The following is a 6827-nucleotide window of genomic DNA, read 5'->3' on the forward strand; positions in this document are numbered from 1 at the left end:
CTAGAATCGATTCGATTCCGATTTACAAGGTCCTGAATCGATTCGATCCACGATTCGATTCGATTTGATTCGATTTGATTCAATTCGATTTAAATCTGGGAAATTTTGCCTCAGACAGTCAGGAATATTATAATTCAGATCAGTACATTTACATATTTTTGTATCTATAAAAAGGAAGCTGACACTCGCAAGACTATCAAAGGTGTTAGCATCACAGCAGATGCTTCTGTGTCAAAGTAGCTGAAGATAAAACACAGAAAAACATGAAGGTGATTTTCCTGGCCTGGGATTTTATAAAAATATTCTGCAGTACATCAAAAACGAAAGAAAACCATTAATCAACTTATGAACATTACCTCTGAAGTTACAGCGGTTTTGTTAGAGACACGGCTAAGCGTTTTGCATTTTGCATATTTTTAAAAAGTTTACATTTGTTCAGAAGCCCATTGAACAGCAGAAATTAGGTTTTCTTTTCGGAAGTAAAAGGAAAAAAACAGCAGCCAACAGCGCTGTAAACAATGGTAGACTTGTGCGTAACAAGCAAGCAAATAATGCAGAAAACAGATTTTTAGACGGGAAACTGTTCTTGAAGTACAGAGAGAGAGAGAGAGAGAGAGAGAGAGAGAGAGCTGTGCATGAAGTGTGGTGGAAGCAAAACAGCAAAATTAAGAGGGAATTCATGACGATGTTTTTGTGAAGCATAGTTTGGATCTTCTTTTGCTCCTGGTTCGGTCAGTATTGTTTGGAGAGAGATCAAACTAACAGCTTTAGAATCAGCGCAAAAAGGGCGTGAACACAAAGTGCGGCCGAAAACATCGGAATCAGCGAGCTGTCGGCTTTCAGCCCCGACCGTGTCCGTGCCGTCGGGTGAGAAAGGCGACATCTCACTGATTCTGATCCGTCGGCGGGTCCGCGCTTTGTGTTTATGTCTTTGTGCAGAATCCGTGTTCCTGCTCTCATTTACTGTTTTAGCTGTTTGGTGGTTGTTGAAATTTTGTGAGGTTTAACCTGAGATTCTGGCATTTCGAGCAAAATCGATTCAGGATTTTAATGAATCGATATCACGTTATCCAAGCCAGAATCGATTTTAATCGATAAATCAATTATCAAAACCCACCCCTAGTCAGAAGTACTCCCACTGCGAGTTGGCTGAGGTAGGAGGTTGCTATGGGAAGGAGATACACGGCTAGACAATCTTGCCTGGCACTCTCAGGTTGACCAACTCAAGTGACACTTTCCTGAGAGTGGGCCAATTCCAGGCTGCTAAGAGGATCAGTTTCCTCTTTCTGCCATGACACACATACTCAGCTAGCACTACTCAGTAATCTTCAGGATTGCTGTTCATCAGGCACCAAATTTTCAGACACTTTTCCAAGCTTTCCTAAATTAGTGGGATTTCGCAGTATGGAATCTGGACTCTAACGGAAACAACAAAAACATGAGAAACTCTACTGGTCAGAAGCAGGCAAAGGTCTGCTAGAGGAGCAAAATAGATTTGTGAGGTAAGGTATTGGAATCGGTTCTATAGAAAGGGAACATCCAGAGAGAGGAAAAGCATTATGACACAGTATGTGACGTAGAGACGTGTCTAATCTTGGATCTTGGTGCAGCACAGCTTGCTCTGGGACTTCACATGCAGTCACATGACAGCTGAACAGGCAGGCTAACAAATCCATTAGCAGAATCTGTGAATGGGTATTTGGGACAGAGAAACCATAATACCACCATGGTATTATTACAAGACCCAAATCACATAAAAGTAATAATAACACAAATCAAATTAATTTACTTAACACCATAGACAATTGCCTTCAGATGACCCCAAAGATAAAAGTGTAAGGGGGTCAAGATCGGGAGACCTTGGAGGTGTCACGTTTCGGCTGTGTGCAGGCAGGAGAAGGACCCAAACCCAAAACTCACCACGCAGGAATTAAACTCAAATATCTGCTTTATTGCAGAATGGCATGAAAAATAACAAAACTAAACTGGGACATGGATAAACAGACACTTAGGGAAATACAGCCATGAGGGAGACAACGACACTGACAAAGAGAAACACAGGGCTTAAATACACTGAGGGATAACGAGGGAATGAGACACAGAAGGAGAGCACAGCTGGGAGTAATCAGGCTGGACGAGACAAGGGAAGCAGAACTAGAAATGCTGACATGAGACACGGACCATGGAAGTAAAACAGGAAACACACTGACTGAACTCTAAACATGTAAACTTAACAGCAACTGGGGAGACAGAACATGGGAACCTGAAACATGGGACAGAAAGGCACAGTAGACACAACGTGGACATAACAACGCCACAGGGAAAGAGTAAAACAAAACACAGAACCTCTTAGAAAATAAAATAGGAACCCTAATGAAACGCAGACATGACTACATGAACTTGACAACATAACAGACATGAAACACATGAAGGGCAAGGGAGACTTAACAGGGGTTGGAAGACACAAGGGGAATCTAATAACAAATGAACTAGAAAACCTAATGAGCTTAACCATATACTATAAACATCAAAATAAACTAAAACTCAAAACGCTGGGTCATAAGACCCAGGATCGTGACAGGGGGCCATTCAACTGGCCCACGACGACCAATCCACTTTCCAGGAAACTGTTCATCTAGGAATGCTCGGACCTGGCACCCATAATGTGGTGGTGCACCATCTTGCTGGAAGAACTCGGGGAACGTGCCAGCTTCAGTGCATAAAGAGGGAAACACATCATCATGTAGCAATTTCAAATATCAAGTGGCCTTGATGTTTCCATTGATGAAGAATGGACCCACTATCGTTGTACCCCATATACCACACCAAACCATCACTTTTGTTGTTCCAACAGTCTTGGAGGGATCCATCCAATGTGGGTTAGTGTCAGACCAGTAGCGGTGGTTTTGTTTGTTAACTTCACCATTCACATAAAAGTTTTCCTCATCACTGAACAAAATCTTCTGCGTGAACTGAGGGTCCTGTTCCAATTTTTGTTTTGCCCATTCTGCAAATTCTGTGCGCCGATCTGGGTCATCCTCGTTGAGATGCTGCAGTAGCTGGAGTTTGTAAGGGTGCCATTTGTGAGTAGCTAATATCCGCCGAAGGGATGTTCGACTGATGCCACTCTCCAGTGACATGCGGCGATTGCTACGCTGTGGGCTCTTGCTGAATGAAGCTAGGACAGCCACTTTTCAAAAGAGCTGAATACAGCCTTGTGAATAAAAGCTTAACCATTAGAAAAAAAGTTACTCACAGCCATCCCACAGACATGTCATTAATGCCATTTGCAGAGGTATGGCTTGTTTAACGAGTTCAGTCAGGGTTAAGAATGCATCATAGCACAGAAACAGCTATGATGCATGACCTATAGTGAAGGTTACAAATAATTTTCTTATAGCATCTGACAGTGGACTCATCTCTGTGCTTGTCCTGCTTTACCTCAGTGCCACGTTCAACGCTGTTGACCACAATTTTTTATTACAGAGATTAGAGTATTTTAAATTATACATGCTTCCATTAGCAGATATTATTTGAAAATGGTGCATACATGTAATTGCTATGTAGATGATGAAGCTACTTTCCTCTCTTTTCTCAACAGGTTGCTCCAAATGTTTGATATGGCAGAGTTTTGTTCTTTCTGAGATGACCACAAAAGGGATTTATGTTCATGGCTAGAATGACCCACCAACTTTTCACTTGCTAAGTAAATGTGTTAACCACTACACTATTGAGGCTCACTACTATTACACCTCGTTCTCAGACTGCTGGCATACTTGTGGCTCCTAGGATATTAAAGTAAAATTGGAGGCAGAACCTTCAGCTTTCTGGTTCCTCTTTTATGGAACCTGCTCCCAATTTGGATTCAGGACTCTACTTTTAAGATTAGGCTTTTATGAAGCTTATAGTGAAGGCTTGCAGGTGACCGTGAACCCCTAGTTATGCTGCTATTGACCTAGGCTGCTTGGGTACTTTTGATTATGCACTGTTTCTTCTTCGCTCATCTCTTTTCAATCTCTGTGTGTTTATACAACACTGATGTACTTAATCATTAACAATTATTAAATTCTGGCTGTCTCTCCTATTGTTTACCTTTTATCCTGTCTCTCTCTGCTTTCTGCTCTTTCAGCAGATGGCTGCCCCTCTCTGAGCATGGTTTTATTCTGCCTGAGGTTGTGTGGGAAATTTGATCAAACCTTATTAACATTTTTTAACGTGAAATGTACAGTATTTCAGAAACTGATGATCTACTGGAATTTTCCCAAACAACCCATCATGGTCCCCAGGTCTGTTTCACTCCTTTTGCTTTTATTCTCTCTCTCTTTCCTTTGTGTGTGTGTGTGTGTGTGTGTGTGTGTGTGTGTGTGTGTGTGTGTGTGTGAGAGAGAGAGAGAGAGAGAGAGAGAGAGAGAGAGAGAGAGAAAATTGACTCTACTCACACACCCTCCTGGTGGGTGGGGACTCCCTGCCCCCCTGGTTCACACCTGTCAGCAATTATTCAACTGGGTACAATCAGTTGTTTCCATCTGCCTTAGGGTGTACCCTAAGACAGGGGAGGCTGTCTTAGGGTACACCCTGGATAGGTCACCAGGGTTTAAAGCTGAAGAATTCCCTTGTTTGACAGCAGTCCGATCAGACACCACTACCCGTGGTTTGGCTTCTTTGTGCTGTGTTTTGCCTTGTGGATTTTTGGGGTTATGTGTTGATTTTTTTAGAACTCACCTCACTTCCCTCTGTGCTTTGTGACTTTGAGATATTGCAGTGGAAACAAAGCTGTTCAACTAAATCTGTTGACTTACCTACTTGTCTGCTGCCTCATTCCCTCATTCCTAAACAGCTTTATTAATGTGTCAGCCCTTAATGTTCACAGTTAACCTGTTGAACTTCTCTGACCAGCATTTAAATCAAAGGCTTGATTTAAATGCTCTTAGTCTTGACACAGTGACAGGGTGAAAATGTCAAATTGATTTCAGATGAGACTGGCCAGACACTCTTGAACTGATGGAAAGGCAACAATAACTCAAATAACCACTCGTTACAGCTAATTTATTAAGAAAAGCATCTCTGGACACATCTTGTTGCACATGGGCTACAGCAGCAGAGGACCACATTGGATGCTGCTCCTGTTAGGTAAGAACAAAAAAGAGGCTCCAATTTGGACGAGATTACCAACATAGGAAGATAAAAGATTAGAAAAGTTCTGTATGCACTGATGAGTCTGAATTCTGCTGTGACATTAAGATGGTAGTGTCAGAATATGTTGCAAGGAACATGAAAGCATGGATCCATCTTGCCATATATCGACTGTTCACTCTGGTGGTGGTGTAATGATGAAGGCAAAAGTTGGTCCAACCTCGTACTAATTAGCAAGGTTTATCTAACAAAGTCGCCAGTATGTGTTCAGCCTATAGTGCATGCTGTTTCAAAAAGCAACAATGTTTGCAGACGCTTCTTCTTCAACCATTAAGAACTTCAAATTTTCTGAAACTTTAACACGTTACCTTTCATGTAAAGTGTTATTCATTTTGGCATTAAAGGTAAAGCACCATTTGGTGTTTCAAACAGTTGAATTCTATTAAAAGGAGTGAATGTTTACTGAACCCAAGCTGGATCACAAATCACCTGGTGGATGTTACACAGAGATGTGTTAATCTTAAGCTCATTCCTTGTTACAATGCTCCTTGATAACAATTTAAATTAAAAGGGTTAATGAGGACAAACAGACAAAGAGTTGACGTTGACCATAAGATGAATAGACTTCACCATGTAAGATCTCACAGAGGTAAAGTCTTGAGACTTGCACAAAAACATTGCAGTGACTCAAGTTTTAATCCAGAGAAAACACTAAAACTGTCAGTGAAGAATTGTGACTTGACTTTGACTCACCCTAAAAAGGCTTTAAATACAAGTGTGGAAACAGGCATCTCAACATCAGTATGCTTTTTGCAATTTGGGATGACCTTTTAACATGTTATTATTGGGAGCTAATGACAAGTAAAGAGAAAATTAAGGTTCTGTGGCAGTGTGTTGGCAGTCCATGGGCAGCTACAGACGACCCATCTACCTGCAGGGAGTGTCTGTTGTCAGGTGGGGGCAGTGTAAAGAATATGTAGTAAAACTAGTCTGGGGGCTGCTCGTCTTTGTGATGTTGTTGGCCCAAAAAACAAGTTCCAACATACCAAGTGTTAAAAAAAATGGAAAGTGTCTCCTGCAGCCACTGTCTGTACCTTTCACTCTATTTTTAATCTTTGATCTTTATTTTGTGCTTCACCTATTGCTAAAGAACTCTGATGTGGCAAAGTTTCTGATGTTACTATATGGTATCACCAGCTAGCTCTTATTGGCAGTAGTTCCCAAATTTTGTTTGACGCTCATTTCAGCCAAATCTGAACGAGACATGTAGTTTGATTTGCAGTTTTGTGCTGGCACGACTGCTTAAACTTAAAAAAAAAAAAAAAAAAATGCAAGGATTTAGGATGTCATGTTCAGGTTTGCTGGCTTAGAAATTTTACCTTGGAGGAGTAAAGTTATGACCTCTGGATGTTGCTCTATTCACATTATGCAATGTGCGTGTTGGAATTTTGGAGATTGCATGGGTGCACATTTGCAATGGGTGTGTGTGTTGTTAAGTTATGCTCCATCTATTTATTCCTGCCCTGTCCATTCTGCTGCTATAACAATCTGAATTGTTCATCTTATCCTAAATATTAAGAGGGTTATGGATTTCAAATTAAAAGACCTCTTTAAAAAAACCTTTGTTACTGATAAAATGTTACTGCTCCAGAGTGTGCTGTCAAAAACATCAGAGTGTAGGCCATTATGTATGA

The sequence above is a fragment of the Neolamprologus multifasciatus genome, chromosome 17 (assembly GCF_963576455.1).
Source record: "Neolamprologus multifasciatus chromosome 17, fNeoMul1.2, whole genome shotgun sequence".
In the NCBI taxonomy this organism is placed as follows: Eukaryota; Metazoa; Chordata; class Actinopteri; order Cichliformes; family Cichlidae; genus Neolamprologus; species Neolamprologus multifasciatus.